The 15,968-nt window shown below is 49.4% G+C and overlaps 1 protein-coding gene and 1 pseudogene across 1 annotated transcript in view; both read right to left on the reverse strand.

The window, feature by feature from the left end:
• Positions 1-381: 381 nt before the first annotated feature.
• LOC124976912 (signal-regulatory protein beta-1-like) lies at positions 382-12,008 on the reverse strand (annotated as a pseudogene).
• LOC124976914 (signal-regulatory protein beta-1-like) overlaps positions 414-15,968 on the reverse strand; it is a 52,931-nt gene continuing 37,376 nt past the window's right edge. Inside the window, exon 6 of the mRNA XM_047539992.1 lies at positions 414-512. The gene's annotated coding sequence lies outside the window, so the exon portion shown is untranslated. The remainder of the gene's footprint in view (positions 513-15,968) is intronic.

The raw sequence follows: 15,968 nt of genomic DNA on the forward strand, positions 1-15,968 counted from the left end.
TTTTTTTTTTCTTTTTCTTTTCTGGGCTTGAGGCATCAGACACTTAGGTAAAGAGGAAGAAGAATAATTATTTTTATTAAACCAAGGTGATTTTTCATTGAGAACCTGAGGAAGGCTGGGGAGAAGGAGTATGCAGGAGAAAGAAGGCAGTATGATTCTTGAGAGTGAGGCCATGGGGTGCTTGAAGGTCACCCCAAGGCAGTGGAGGAGAGCCATCCTGACGTGTTCAATGGGACTGGTCATCACATTCTGAGGAGGGGTCAGGAGCTGCTGCCCAGAGGCAGGTCCCAGGGCTCCTGCCTAGGAAGTGAGTGCAGACTCAGTCTTGGGGCATCAAGGACTGGCCAGAGGAGCAACAGGGGCCTGTGGGCTGTGGGTGTCCAGGGAGGGAGGCATTTGGAGCAGAGTCTACAGAGGCTTGTCCACAACTTCTTCTCTCAGGCTGAGCACCATGGAGCAGGAAGAAGGTGGCAGAGACTGAGGGTCACAGGTAGCAGGGAGAGCTGAAGGATCTGTGGGAAACACGTCCTCCTTCAATTATCTGCTCTCCATTCATGACACGTCTCCTCAGAGCTATGAGGCACTGGTGTGGCCATCCTGGGGTGCCGTCGTGAGTGGACCAACATCCCCAAGCCAGGGCTCTGAGCTCAGCCTCTCCTGTGTCCTGACTCCCCTTCCCTCTCCCTTCAGCTTGACCACACTGAGGGTCAGAGTGGAGCAGCCCTAAGAGCAACCCACCTAGCCCTTCTCAACATTGCTGGACACTATGGAATCTTCTGGACTATGGAGGCCTAACAGTGGACTAATATAGAGGTGGCCTCCAAGGGAACACCCAATCTGCTGTCCCCTCATGACTCCCTGGGCCATCATCTCATCATCACCCTAGGACTCATGGACACCCATTACCAATACTGACCTGCTCATCTCCTGCACACCCCACACAATTCATGGCAGCTGGGGACCCCACAGAAGTTGCATGAGATCCTGAGGGTGCTGAGGAATATGTACCTGTTCTCTAGACCCCACTGACTTCTGCTGTGCCCAGGTGGCTGGCCCCCCACTGGCCCTGCCCCTCTGCAGCAGCCTGCTGCCCACCCTCCCTCCTCAGGACTTACAGTCAGACTTCTGCTTCCTGTGGATGTAGATGGCAGAGATACCAACTGCCAGTAGGATCTTGGGGCCCAGGAACAGGGCTATGAGATATGAAGCAAGTGTAGACTTCACTGTTCCTGAGAATCAAGGGACAGGAGGAGATATTAGAGGGACTCCTAAGAGTCCACTTCCAGCAGGCTGCACTTGCCCCATCTGAGGCTACCTGGGCCCAGCAAGTTATGAAGCTTTAGTACACACACTCTGTCCTGGCTGCCCTGGTCGAGTGCTGACTCCTGAGTCAAGAGATCCCTTATTCCCAGTCACCCAGCCTCAGGCCCCACCATGTCCTCGCTGAGGGAAGGTGAAACGTGTGCTGCGTGCACACTGCCCACCCAACCATGGTGGTTCCCTGGGAGCAGCTGACTTCAGGACGCTGTGCTGCAGGCCTCTGGAGTGCCCCGAGAAGGAGGGGTCACGCTGTTAACATCACAACAGAGAAAAAACCAAGATCAAGTTCAAAAGCACTCGGTCAGCCAGGGTGGAGGCCTCACCAGAGGGGGCGTGGTCCAGGCCATGCTCCTTGGAGCCTGCAGAGACCTGCAGGGTGCAGTTTCTGGTGGTGGCCGGCTGCCCATCATGCTCCACCCGGCAGGTGAAGGTCACGTCCTCCCTGTGCACAGACAGGTTCACCAGCAGCCAGCTGGTCAGGTTGTAGGTCCCGTCCTTGTTCTCTGAGAGGGTTGAGGCCGTTTCTGTCCGGGACACATTTCCATTCTCCACCCAGGTCAGCTGTAGGCTCCGGGGGTAGAACTTCTTCACCTGGCAGGTGACATTCACCTGGCTCCCTGCCATTGTGGTCAGTGGGGTGACCTCCACAGTGGGCGGAACTGAGACAGCACAGGCAGAAGCTGTGACCTTATGGCACAGAGAGCTGAGCTCTCTGTGAGCTCAGCAAGGGCCTCCCTCAGGACAGGGCCAGGCATGCAGCAGGTGCTCAAACATTGAGGGTTCACAGAGCCTGCCACACCCTAGGGGCCAGTGACCAGTGACTCCCCTTGGGGTAAAAGTGAGTGAACTGACCAGTCCAACTCCTGGCCTGCAGAAAGTTTAGCAAAGTACCTGGACCCACCCCGCTACCCTGGCACGCTGATGCTCGGCTCTGGTAGGAGCTCAGCAGGGGCAGTTGCTGCTGGCCAATGAAGTGAAGCCATAGCACATACTGGCCACAGGGCAGGAGTCCCCATGTGCATGGCAGGTGGGCAGCCCTGCTGGGAAGTAGAGCCCAGGCCAGTGAGGTCCTGAGCAAAGGCCCCTGGGGAGCAGGCTGGGTGGCCAGCTGTGGGCTGGGGCGGGGATCAGGGTCCTGTACCTCGGATGGTGTCAGACAAGTTGGCAGTCCCACGAAGAGGAGGCCCCCCCTGCAGGGTGACGTGGGCCACCTCGCAGATGACCTGAGAGTGGACGTCCCCGGGGGCCAGGGTCACCTGGGCTGTGCTGGACACCCTTGTAGGACACGCTTTCTCCTACGGGGTCCACGCTGGTCTGGATGTGGGAGAGCTCGTTCCCATTTTTGAACCAGGTCAGGATGATGCTGCGGGGGGAGAAGCCGTGGGACTAGCAGGTGAAGCTCACTGTCTGCCCAGGTGTGGCCCTGGTCGCAGGACCCGACACCTCGGGGGGAGAAGGTCTGGCTGTGAAGGAGCGTGACAATCAGGTGATGGAGCCCACCTCCGACCACGCCCAGTGACACTGAAGAACCGTCCTAGAGGTTGTTGTTCTTGCTGTCATTTTTGTTTGTTGTCCTGGGGAACAACTCCAGGTGCAAGCCAAGCACTTGCTCTGTCACTGGGCTACACCCAAATCCATGGCAAGACTTTATTTCTCCAATCCTCCTAATGAAGCTCTCTGGGTGCTGTGCTTATCCCGGCGTGGCGTCCCTACCTTCCTGTCTCTAGGTGAGCCCAGTTGTCCAGCCAAACAGTAGGACCTGCAGCCCAGGTACTGCTCCAGGCCTGAGGGTCACGCCTTCCTCCCTACCCCAGGGCATTGCTACCAACCTGGGCTAATGGAGGAACTCAGGCCGTGTCTCACTCTTTGTTATCAACTGTGTCCTCCTGGTCAACCTGGAAACCTTGACACCAGGGTAGCCAGTTATTGAAGCAAATGCAGGGACAAATGGCAACTGGGCACCACCATGAACATGGCAACCAGGCTCACCCGCTGAGACACGGCCCAGCACCACATCTGTGCGGTAGGGTGGTTGGTGCGTCTTTCCCAGGCCACACTGAGCACAGGAGGCTTTGGATCACACAGAGCTGCATCTGGAAACCCAGCAAGATGGTAGGGCCTGTTGGTCTTCATGTGTCATCCCAGGGACTGGGGAGGCTAAGGCAGAGGGGTCACAAGTTCAAGGTCAACCTGGAAAAATACCCTGAGCTCCTGCCTCAAAATAAAAAGTCAAAAAGGCTGGGGATGTATCTCAGTGGTAAAGAGCCCTAGGTCAATCCTAGTACCCAAAACAAACTAATCAAACCTGGGAAACCAGATCCATCCTCCCAGAATACTCTGTGCATGGTCGACCACAGATGGTTATAAATTCACCCCCATTTTTCTTCTTTCCAAAAATATGCCACAGTTCTGACCTGGGCCATGTCCCTACTGTAAAAGAGACAGGGTGAGGGGCACTTTTCTGAATCTGGGCTTCCCTGGTCACTTTTGCATTGGAGTCACAGGTCACTGAGTGCTGAGGAAGTCACAATTTAGTTCATAACTGATGGTTAATTCCAAGAGATGCAGACCCAGGTCCCTGAGCTGGCACTGAGGACACAGAGGTTAACAGCTCAGGAGGCTGTTTACCTGTGGACAGGTCCTCAGAGGGGTCCTTTGAAGTCACTAGATTGCTCCTCAGGACTCAGCACCTACTACATGAGTCACCAGGCAGCAAATTCCAAGAGTGTTTGTATGACCTCACTGCCTGACCCAGGTCCAATACTCAGAGGCCACAAGATGGAGGGTGTCACTGAAGAAGTGGAGTCACCCAGACCCCAGCAGCCTGGAAGTTCCTACAGGAGTTAGGGTCTTTGATCAGTGGTCACTTGTCAAGAGCTGCTCAGCATCTTGACACTGGTCTGACCCTCAGAGACATCCAGCTCTTGAATCCCCACCTGCCCCATGAGGGGGTCCTAGTGAGAGCCCCTTGTGGGATAAGGTCAGAGAGGGGCGTGGCCGGGCAAGGGGAGAGGGGAGGAGAGCAGGTCCTCTCATCCACACAGGACCATTAATGTTACCCCTGCTCCTTCTCTGCTGAGCCTCAGTGTCCCCTTCTGTAGAGAGTGATTGAGATCACCACCCTGCAGGATGAGGGGGAGGGCAAGGCACAGGCTGGCATGCAGTAGGAGCCTAATAAATGACTCCTGTTCCTGCTATGCTCACTCCTTCTGAAATCACACATTCATTCTTTAGTAGCCAGAAAGAGCAACAAATGCAGTGGGGACCCCAGGAACAGCCTCCCTCCTGCTCCTGCAGCTGCCAGGAGATCCCCAGTGAGAGGAGGAGCAGAAGCCCCCAGATGAGGCTCCGCCGGTTTCCTGCCCCAGCCAGGTAGGGAGAGTCTCACCCAGGGCCTGAGGCAGCTGGGCAGGCGTCAGTCACTGAACTGAACCCCGACCTTCCCTCTGTTTTCTTAATAATCCCAACACTGCAAGCAAGGTGGGCCAGAGCTCTCACACCATAAAGGCTTCACAGGGGTATCCTCCAGAGAAGCAGGTTCTAGAAAATGGGGCTCTGTGAAGGGACAAGGGACACATTCCTGAGTGACATTTTGTGTCTTCAAGGCAGAGGGAGTCTGTGTGCTCAAGAACCAGGTCTCGCTGGCTCCTGCTCCTGTTCAGAGGCTGACACGTATCAGATGGGGTTCTGGGGCTTTTGCTGGATCTGAGCAGCTCCGTTAGCAGAGCCCTGCCGTGAGACCAGAGAGCTGAGCCCAGCACAGGCTGTTCTGAAGCGTCCACACCCTGAAGGGCTCCCGTGTCTCCTCCCCGGGGACCAGCTTTGTCAGAGAAAGAACCTTCCACTTTTCTCCTGTCACTTCAGGACATCGACTGAGGGGTCATCAGCCCTGGCTGTGCAATAGAAACTTCTGGAGTTCCTAAAATCTGCATTTTAAACAAAACGTCGGTGGAGTCTGCATCTGTAAGTTGAAGTCTTCAGGTTCCCGCGTGATTCCTACGCACAGCCAGTGGGGAGCCCCCGACCCGCCCACCACAGTAAGAACAACCATAACATTTTCACAGGAAGAAGGATTTTGCCCTCGTTCAAACAATGGAGCAGCTCTGTGTGTCTTGCTATATTATCTCCCTATGGAAGGAGATCATGGACATTTGGGAGAAGTTTTCCAGTCACTGTGGGATTCAGGGTATGAATCAGGTGTCCTGAGTCTGAGGGAGACAGATGAGGAGCAGAAACACTGGATCCCTGCTCAGGGGTTCAGGCCAGAATCTTTATTGAGCACCTACTGTGCCCTGGCTCCGCTGTGGAGATGGGGTCCATTCCCAGGCATCAAGGACCCTGGGCTGGACTCGGATCTGGGCCCTGCTCCCCATGCTGGCATTAATGAGCTGTGTGCAAGAGGCCTGCCTGGTCCTCCAGCTCCCCAGGGTCAACAGGGCCAGGCAGGTGTGAGGATCCACAGTGTGCTGAGGACCTCAGACTCATGCCTTAGGAAGAGCATGCAGGCCTCGTGAGGAAACACCATGAGCACCTGTGCTTCCTGACCTGGGAATTTGTGGGTCACATACATGGGAAATGTCCCTGGTGAAGTGACCCAGCTCTTTCGAAACTGCAGTGCTTGTGAGGGCTAGTCCCTGAGACACAGGGATTTCCAAACAGTCCCAGGGCAAAGGCCCTACCTCTTGGCAACTCCTCTACCAGGGCCTCAAGGACTATAGAGTGCACTGCCGCCTCCCTGCTCTGGAGGCCTGGAAGAAGAACTTGGCCCTACTGATTCCATAGAATTCAGAGCACAGTTTGGCACACAGGAGGCCCTGGGGTCTGTGGCAAAAAGAGACGACTCACCACAGGGGGACGTGCTCTCTGAAGCCAGCAGACTTGGTCTGGCTCTGTGACTGGCAAGTCCCTCAAACCCTCAGAGCCCTCAGCTATGGAGCCACAGGGTGGGCCAGACTGGAAAGGTCAGAGCTGTGGAGCAGGCAGGTGAGGGGTGCAGATGGCCCCCATTTACCAGCCGTGGAGCCTGGATGAAGGAGCATGGCCTCCACAGGTCTCGGCCTCCCTGACCTGCAGAACGGGTGACAGCAGATCATGACAGGAGCACCCAGTGCAGGTCTTGCTACTTAGCGTGGCTCCCAGAATGGAAGATGTTACCCTGACCTCTTGTCACATTCCTGGGATGAGGAGTCAGCTGTACTCACCTCGCACAGACAGCGCGGTGCCTGGTCCAGACTGAACCTCCTTGTTTTCATTGCTGGTTTTCTGGTACTTCACACAGTAGTAGGTGCCGGCATCTGCTGGGGTGACGTTCCTGATGCGGATGGAAAAGTCCCTGTTGTCCCTCTGTGTGGTATCTGAGAGATTTGTGACTCGGGGGAAGTGGCCTTGTTTGAACTTATAGATTGTCTCCCGGTCTGGTCCTGACCCCTTAAACCACTCGATGGGCCCCACGGGGAGCAGGGTGGTCACAGTGCAGTGCAGAGTGGCCGACTCTCCAGCAGCGACAGACACTGACGTCTCAGGCTGAATCACCTGCAGCTCTGGTTCAGCTGCTCCTGGACGGAGACACAGGGTGGTCCCTGTTCATCCTGGTGGGAGCCTCTTGGTTTATCACGTGTCATCAGCAGTGCCTGTCACTGACAGTGCTCACAGAGTGGCCGTGGGCTCAGCACAGGCGTGTGTCCTCACACTGAGCAGCACCATGGCCTGCACCTCCCACTGTGAAGCACCTGCTCCTGAGCCCAGAGCCCTGAGCAAGCTGGAGGGAGGGACTGAGGGCCTGAGCCTCCCCTGACTCTCAGGTGTCTCCAACTATTTGTTCCTCTTCCCTTTCTGACCACAAGGTGTCTGGCTCTTCATGGACATGACATTGGGAGGGTCATGTGGCTCTTGAGACTCCTGAGCTGTGGGGAGTGGTGGGTGCAGTTAGTGGGACACGCATTGGACTCTGAGTCTCTGGCTCAGCCTCCCTGTTCCACGAGACCCCAGCCCATGATGGGTTCCCTCCCTCAGCCTGGAGAGGTCATGGTGCACACGACAGTGAGTGTGCAGCTCAGATAAGAAACGAAACATGCTGAGACTCCAGCGTATTCCCACAGTATGATCACTTTGTTACAGTTTTCTAATGCTGCTGTGACAAATGACTGCAAGCCTAGTGCCCAAAACACCAGAAATCCATCATGTTATGTTGTGAACATCAGAAGCCCAATGTGCCGTCACTGGCGTCCTCCTGGGGTCGTGGGAATTGGTGCATGAGGAGGCTCTGTGCCTGGCTCTGCACATCCAGGGGCTCCTAAGCTGCTTCCTCTTGTTTCCTGTCCCCCTCTTACTCCACCCTCCTGCCTCCCCATCCCACGTCCTCCTGCTTCCTTCTCTTCAGGACCCTAATGATCTACTGGGTCCAACCTGACAAGAGACCAGCACTGTGAAGAAGCTGCCTCAACCACACGCCAGGATAATATGGTCAAAGTAGCAAAGGAAATATGGAATGTGGTCATCAAATTGAGAACATCAACAGAGAGAGAGAGAGAGAGAGAGAGAGAGAGAGAGAGAGAGAGAGAGAGAGGGAAAGGATATAAGGAACTAAAGAGGAATTTGTGTGTTGATAAGCTGTATTAATTCAGATGTACACTGTTGATTCCATGAACGGTTTGGACAGACAGCTAAAAATATCACAAAATGTAGAGCAGGAACCGTCCACATAGCTGAGTCTACAATTCAGAACAACAAAAAAAGAAAATAATGATTCACATAGCTGAATCTACAATTCAGAACAACAAAAAAACAAAATGAAAAAAACAAAAAGAAAAAAAATGATCTAAAAAGAACCTAAAGACCATTCAGAATACCAGCAAGTTCATTGACACATATATGAGAACCCCAGAAGAGGAGAAAGAAAAAGAAAGGCAAAAGTTTATTTGAACAAGAAATGTGCTCCACAATCCTGAATGTGATAGGCGTATGAATGTGTGAATTCAAGATGCTCAACACACTCCTGGTATCATCTACTGGAGCAGAGCCACCCTGAGCCACCTTGTAACCAACCTGCCAAAGCTGAAGTAAGAGAGACAAAGCTGAAGCAGAAAGTGAGGCATGTTCAGCATATTCAGCAGATCCTCCTATAGGGTTTATCAAGTTCTTAATGATGGAAACCAGAGGCCGAATGATGATTTCTCTAAAGTGCTGAAAGGAGAAAAATAAAATCCAAGAATTCTATTCCTGGCACATCTGTCCTTCCAACCTGAATGAGAAATGAAGATTTTCCAAGATAATCAAAAACCAAGCAGGTCCCTCCCTTGGACTTTGAAGTGCTGCTATCTTCAGCAGGCTAAGCATCTCTTCCTTACATTTAAATGTTCACAAATAAAGAATTTAAAAGACACAATTGAGACAACTACTGCTCCACTGGATGATGACCTCAGCCCCTCTCCATTAGTCAAGTTTGCATTGCTGTGATCAAACACCTGACAAGAACAACTTAGAGGAGGAAAGCTTATTTCAGGCTCTCAGTTTCAAATGTCAGTCCACTGTCAGCTGGCACCAAGGAGGGCTTCTGGTGGACAGCTAGCTGCTCAGTCCATGGCAATCAGCACCAGGAACCAGAGAGATGGGGTAAGAGGGAGAGAGAGAAAGAGGGAGCAGTGGATGGAGGGTTAGGGAGAGAGAGAGGGAGAGAGAGAGAGGATGGGAGAGAGGTGGAGTTGGTGGGAAGAGCAAGAGCACATGAGGATCCAGGGACACAATGCTATCCTCAGGGACAGGCCAAGTGACCTGTTTCCTTCAACCTGTGCACACCTGCCTATAGTTACCAACACATTTGAACCCATCTCATTCCCATCTGAATAGAATAGGAATAGACGTTCCTTGGATTTGACAAAGAGGAAGGGAGACTGACAGAATGAATCGGACATAACCCTCCAATATTCATATAAGAACACATGACCAGAGTAACTCCACAGCATGTACAACCACAAGAATGGGAAGTTATCCTCCATGCATGTATAACATGTCAAATACACTCTACTGTCATGTCTATCTAAAAAGAACAAATAAAAAAATTGAAAAATTCCAAACAGACACCACTGATATTTCCTTCTATCAATAAAAACCAAATTCCTCATGGAGTGTCTAGACCACTCACAAAAACCATAAACTGTCCCATGGGTTCAGGCCAACATCTGCCCCTCAGCCTGTCCACATGTAACAAAAGCAGCAGATGCCTGCTGACCCCTTGGCTCTCTAGGACTTAGATGCACTGTGGACACTGATCACCTCAATGGCTCTCCAAGCTACCACAGCATCATCAGGACAGGACAGAGCACACCCAGACCCCTGGAGTGTCCCACCTGCAAGATGGCATGGCTTCCCCATGCTTCACTCCATAAATGAAGCCTGGGTATCTGAGGGGTCACCTCCCTCCTGGCTCCTTGACTGGCTGGAACCCTCAGCATTAACCTAGTGAGCAGTAATGGAGTCTGGGGACTGTAGGAAAGGCACAGCCACCCATCAGGCACCCTGGACTCCATGGGACCTGCCTGCCTTCCACCCTTAACCTGAATCTCCCTTTGAACCATGGGAACCAAGGAAAACACCCCTTGCCAAAGCCCAGGCAGTCTCCTGAGCCCAGGGTCACCTCTCTGTTCCAAGCCTGGGAGTGGCTCCATTTCCATCATAGTGAGAGGAACACCCTTAACACAGCAGGGACAGCCACTGTCGTGGCCTTTGCACATGCAGAGTCCCTGTCCTGAAGTCCTGCTGCCAGAGGACCTCATGGCTACTCCTGCACCTCCCCTTCATCTGTGCTTAGATCCCTTCTCAGGGAGGACCCACCCAGACACCCCATTATCAGAACCTCTCTCCCCCAGGTTCTCCAGCTCCCTTATCCAGCTGATGGTTTCTGCTTCACACTGGTCACTGTTCAATGTGTAATATGACCTCTTTGACTGGGTGTTGACCACCGTACTTGTCCCTAGAATGATCTTAGTTAAACAGAGTCGCTTCTTTTCCTCTTTTATACTGAAAGCACTGCAAGTTCCTGTGACAGTTCCTAGCACACAGTAGGTGTCCAGTAATGTGTGCCTAATGTGTGAATTGCTCAGTGCAAAACCCATTGTATTACAGAAGTGTATTTGAAGTGGAGAAATTTGGCAAAAATTGCCACGAGTTGATTTCCCACAGAGAGTACTTTGCTGAACAAGAGCTATTTGCCAAATACAGGCAGGAAGCAGAAGCGCCCTGGAGAAGAACACCACACACCCTCTTCCCCTTCCTCCACCATTCTCTACACCCATTGGCAGAAGCTGCAGAAAGCTCATAAATCAGGCAACACATTCCTCATTTACTAATTTCACATACAAATGAGGACCAGGCGCAGTTTTATTACCTTCCCAGAGAAATGAAAAAAAAAAAAAGATGAAAATTGAAATCCTCTGGGAGTCTCTAGACCCTCATGATAATCATATGATCCCCCAGGGCTCTGAGGGAAAAACCTGCCCCCCATGGTCTTGTGCTACACACCATTAAAACAGACGTCTCTTCAAAATAGAATCAGGGCCACAATTTCATGAGAAGAGTGGTTGAGCCAGAAGCTCCCATCAGACCCTCTGCATTTCTCCAGAGCCCTGGCACTGCCATTGGTCGACCCCGGGGCTCTTGGTACTTCTATTTTCTCATCTGTAACGTGGGATGGCCAGAGTGCTTTGGGCATCATGATCACATAACATGGGAGCTCTACAGTCTTTCAAGCAAGTCGAACCCCTGGTGAGTGTTCAAGAAATTCCAAGTTTTGCTCAGTATATTTCCTGAAGCCTGGAACCTTCCACTGGCATCTGTGATGGAGATGAGGGTGTGGTCATCATCAAAGCTTGTGTCAGTCATTTTTTCATTACTGCAAGAAATACCTGAGACAAATCCACTTATGAAGAGAAAAGGATGATGACAGCTCAGAGTTTTAGAGGTTTCAGTCCAGCATTGATTGGCCCCATGGTTATTGGGTCTGCGGAAGGCAGGAAATCATGGTGGGGAAGGCAAGATGGAACAAAGCCATGTACCTCAAGGCCAGAGTATGAGAGAAAGAAAGAGAAGGGGGAGTGGACAGAGAGAGAAGAGCTCCCTCCATGGCCCTGAGGAGAATGCCTCACTTCTTGGGTTCCCAGGATTTACCAGGATGTGAACACTGATCCTTTTAAAAAGATTTTTTGTTCACTAAAATGTACAATATGCAACTAATTCTTCCTATCGTTTCAAGCCTCAGATGTGATGCCTCTGACCCCAGCTACAGGGGATGCATCCCAAAGACAGTGCCCAGGACCCTTGGCCTGGCATCCACATAGTGCCCTGTCCTGGCACTGCTGGCTGAGCCTGTGTGTGTCATCAGTCTCTGGGCATCCAAGGGCAGAGCTGACCCAGGACCCAGGACAGAGGATTCTCCCAGACAATGCTCACTCACCTGCGAGTCCCAGCAGGAGGGTCAGCAGCAGGACACAAGGATGCTGGGGCCAGGAGGCAGAAACAGACATCATGGAGCCCAAAAGACCCGCTCTGTCCCGTGTCTGTGCCGGGGAGATGCCAGACTCTGTGGAGAGAACTGACACCCTGACTCCCTTGTTGCAAGAGGAAGTGACTATGACGGAGTGACAAGCAATTTCCTTCAAGAGTGTGAAGCAGAAACCAGGGAGCACAGGCAGCGACGGTGAGGAGTTGCTCATGCTGCTCCTCAGGAGGAATTGGAGAGACCTCGAGGAACAGGACAAGCCTCCTTCCCCTGGGTCTGTGGTGGTCCACTGGGCCCCTGGTGGTTTCCTGGGACTCAATGACTATGTATCTGGGAGTCCCAGGACAAGGAGGATGTTCCTGAGTCTCGTGACCCTGAGACCCAGGGCGTGGCTGGCTTTGGCCTCATCTGCAGCAGCCTCACCAAGAGCCACTCAGCAGAGGGAGAGGAGGGCTTCTGAGGCTGCTCAGTGTTGGGGGGATCTGGTCATTTCCTGCAAGAACCACGCATTACAAATCATTTTTTCCTTCAGAGGATTATAGTTAGTGATAATAGTTGGTTCATCCTGACAAAACCAGACATGCGAGGAATTTGGTTTCAGTTCTGGATCTCCCTTTCCTCACCCCGTACCTCCTACTTCTGCATCTCAACTAGATCTCCTTTTGCACAATCTCTGTAATGATTTTTGATTGGTTGTTTTGATTCATACATACATTTGACATTCCCTCTGCACTTAACAAGATTTTCTAAGAATTTCTTCTGCATTCCCTCCTCTATCCCTCCCTCCTCTCTGACTCTTGGTCTCCTTCTATTCCACCAACCTTTCCTGTATCTCCATTATACACAGCCCTCCTCACCTTCTTTCCTGTATTTAACTCTAGCCTCCACAGGTGAGAGAAAACATTCCAATTTTCACTTTCTGAGTCTGGCTTATTTCACTTAACATGATATTCTCCATTTCCATCCATTTACCAGCAGTTGCCATAACGTCATTCTTCTTTGTGCATGAGGAGGACTCCTTCATTTGTAGAAAACAGTTTCTTAATCCATTCATCTATTGTCAGTCTCCTGGTTTGATTCCATAATCTAGATATTGTGCATTGTTCTGCTATAAAACTTTAGGGGGCTGCATCTCTGTAGTATACTGATCTTAGATCTTTTGGAAAAATATCAAGGAGTGGGATAGCTGGGTCATGTGGTGGTTCCATTCCTGGTTCTTTGTGGATTCTCCATGCTGCCTTCCAGAGTGGCTGACCTCATTTGTAGTCCCAGCAAAAATATATGAGTGTACATTTCCCCACATGCTTACCAACACTTTTTATTATTTGTGATCTTGGCATTTTTCCTCTGATTCGAATGAGATGAAACCTTGGGGTAGTTTTGATTTGCATTTCCCTGAGTTTGAGGAGTGATGACAATTTTTTCATAGACATATTGACCCTCTGTGTTTCCTCTTTTGAGAAGTTTCTGTTTCGTTTTCTTGCCCATTTGTTGGTTGGGTTATTATTATGGTTATTTTTTTGTTTGAGTTTATTTAACTTCTTTGCATATACTGAGTACTAATCCCCTGTAGGAGTGACTGGCGATGATCTTGGCCCCCTTTTTTAAAGATCTGTCTTCATTCCTGTAATCATTTCCTTCCTGTGCACAAGATTTTAGCTGATGGCATCCTACTTATTTATTCTTGGTTTTCTCTCTTGCCCTTTGGAGGTTTTATTAGGGAAGTTGTCACCAGCATTTACATGATAGAGTGTTGGCCCTCTGTTTTCTTCTAGTGGTTGTAATCTTTTTGCATTAATTCTTGTGTCTTTGATCCATTTTGATTTGACTTTTGTGCAGGATGACAGATATGGATCTAGTTTCATTTTCCTACAGATAGCTAGCTGCCCAGTTTTCCCAGCACCATTTGGTGAAGAGGCTGCCTTTTTTCCAAAGTGTATTTTCAGCACTCTTGGTCAAATATCAGGTAGCTGTGAGTATGTGGGTTTGTCCCATGTCTTCTGTCCTTTTCCATGGGTCTTCATGTCTTTTGTTGTCAATACCATCTTGTTTTTCTTACTATAGATCTCTAGCATAATTTCAGATCATATGGATGTCCCCTGCATCATTTTCTCTTTCAGTAATGATTTATCTCTACTGGGATTTGATTCTTGCAAATGAATTTAAGAATTGCTTATTAATTCTGTGAAGAATTCTATTGTCATTTGGATGGTGCTTGCATTGAATCTGCATATTGCTTTTGGTAGTATGGCCTTATGGATAATGTTAATTCTGCCTATGCAAGAACATGGATGTCAGTCCATCTTCTACCGTTTTCTTCCATTTTCCAGTGTCTTCTAGATTTTCCAGTATTTTTTAATCAAAATTTGCAAGATAGATTCCAATGTTCCTCTGGATTTTGGAAGAGTCCGCAGTAGTATTTCCTTTTCATTGCTAATTTGATTGACTTGGTCTTCTCCTCTTTCTTTTGGTTATTTGACTGAGTGTTTTTAATCTTATTTATCTTTTAAAAGAATTACCTCTTCCTTGTATTGATCCTCTATATCATTTTCATTCTCAATTTCATTAATTTTCTACTCTGATCTTAGTTATTCCCTATATTCTACTGTTTTTGGAATTAGATTTTCTTAATTTTCTAAGTCCTTGAGGTGCAGCATAAACTTATTCCTTTGAGAGCTCTTCATTTTTTGAAGGTAGGCACTCGATGCTATAGAAGTTCCTTAGAACTGCTTTCATAGTGTCCCAGAGATTTAGATATGTTGTATGTGTGTTCTCATTTGCTTGGAAGAGTTTCTTGATTTCTACTCTAATCCTCTTTGATCTATTCCAATATTTTAAGAATAGGCCACAGGGATGAGAGCTGTCAGGACAGGAGAGGGGACAATGCTGGAAGTGAGATCAGACTGGACACAAGTGGGTCAGAACAGAAGAAACTACCCATGGTGTGTCATCATGGATCCCATGTGGGGACTTTTTTCTGGAAGACAGAGGAACCTGGTGAAAGAGAAATTACCCGCATACCCAAGGAGCCTGGTGGTGCCCCGTAGGGTGATGGTGTCAAAGGGGGCTGAGCTTCACCAAGGTAGAAAGGAGAGTTGTTCTGCATCTTCAGTTAATATGAAGAAGTTCAACAAGATTCAGACACCTCAGGGTAAGTTTTTACAAAGGAATAAAACACAAACCCTTGGTGTTTCTAATATTTCAAATCACTATGCACAAAGTACACATTTTATTATTGTTTACATTTCTTCAAATGTTCAAAATGACATTTAACTGATACATTGAGTGTTTTTAATATTTTGACAGACACTGTAAAGGTGGAAGAATGATCATTATTTTTCTTTTCTTTCTTTTTCTTTTTTTTATTGTAAACAAATGGGATGCATGTTGTTTCTCTGTTTGTACATGGCGTTAAAGCCATACCATTTGTGTAATCATAAATTTACATAGGGTAATGTTGTTTGATTCATTCTGTTATTTTTTCCCTTCCCCCCACCCCTCCCACCCCTCTTTTCCCTCTAAACAGTCCTTCCTTCCTCCATTCTGGCTCCCCTCCCTAACTCTAACTCTAAACCTAATACTAAGCCCTCCCACCCCCCATTATGTGTCATCATCCACTTATTAGCGATATCATTTGTCCTTTGGTTTTCTTGAGATTGGCTTATCTCACTTAGCTTGATATTCTCCAATTTCACTCATTTGCCTGCAAATGCCATAATTTTATCATTCTTTATGGCTGAGTAATATTCCATTGTATATATATACCACAGTTTCTTTATCCATTCATCAATTGAAGGGCATCTAGGTTGGTTCCACAATCTGGCTATTGTTAATTGAGCAGCTATGAACATTGATGTGGCTGTATCTCTGTAGTATGCTGATTTTAAGTCCTTTGGGTATAGGCCAAGGAGTGGGATAGCTGGGTCAAATGGTGGTTCCATTCCAAGTTTTCTAAGGAATCTCCACACTGCTTTTCAGAGTGGCTGCACTAATTTGCAGTCCCACCAGCAATGTATGAGTGTACCTTTTTCCCCACATCCTTTCCAACACCTGTTGTTGCTTGTATTCTTGATAATCGCCATTCTAATTGGGGTGAGATGGAATCTTAGGGTGGTTTTGATTTGCATTTCTCTTATTACTAGAGATGTTGAACATT

Source organism: Sciurus carolinensis, chromosome 2, assembly GCF_902686445.1.
Source record: "Sciurus carolinensis chromosome 2, mSciCar1.2, whole genome shotgun sequence".
NCBI classification, from domain to species: domain Eukaryota; kingdom Metazoa; phylum Chordata; class Mammalia; order Rodentia; family Sciuridae; genus Sciurus; species Sciurus carolinensis.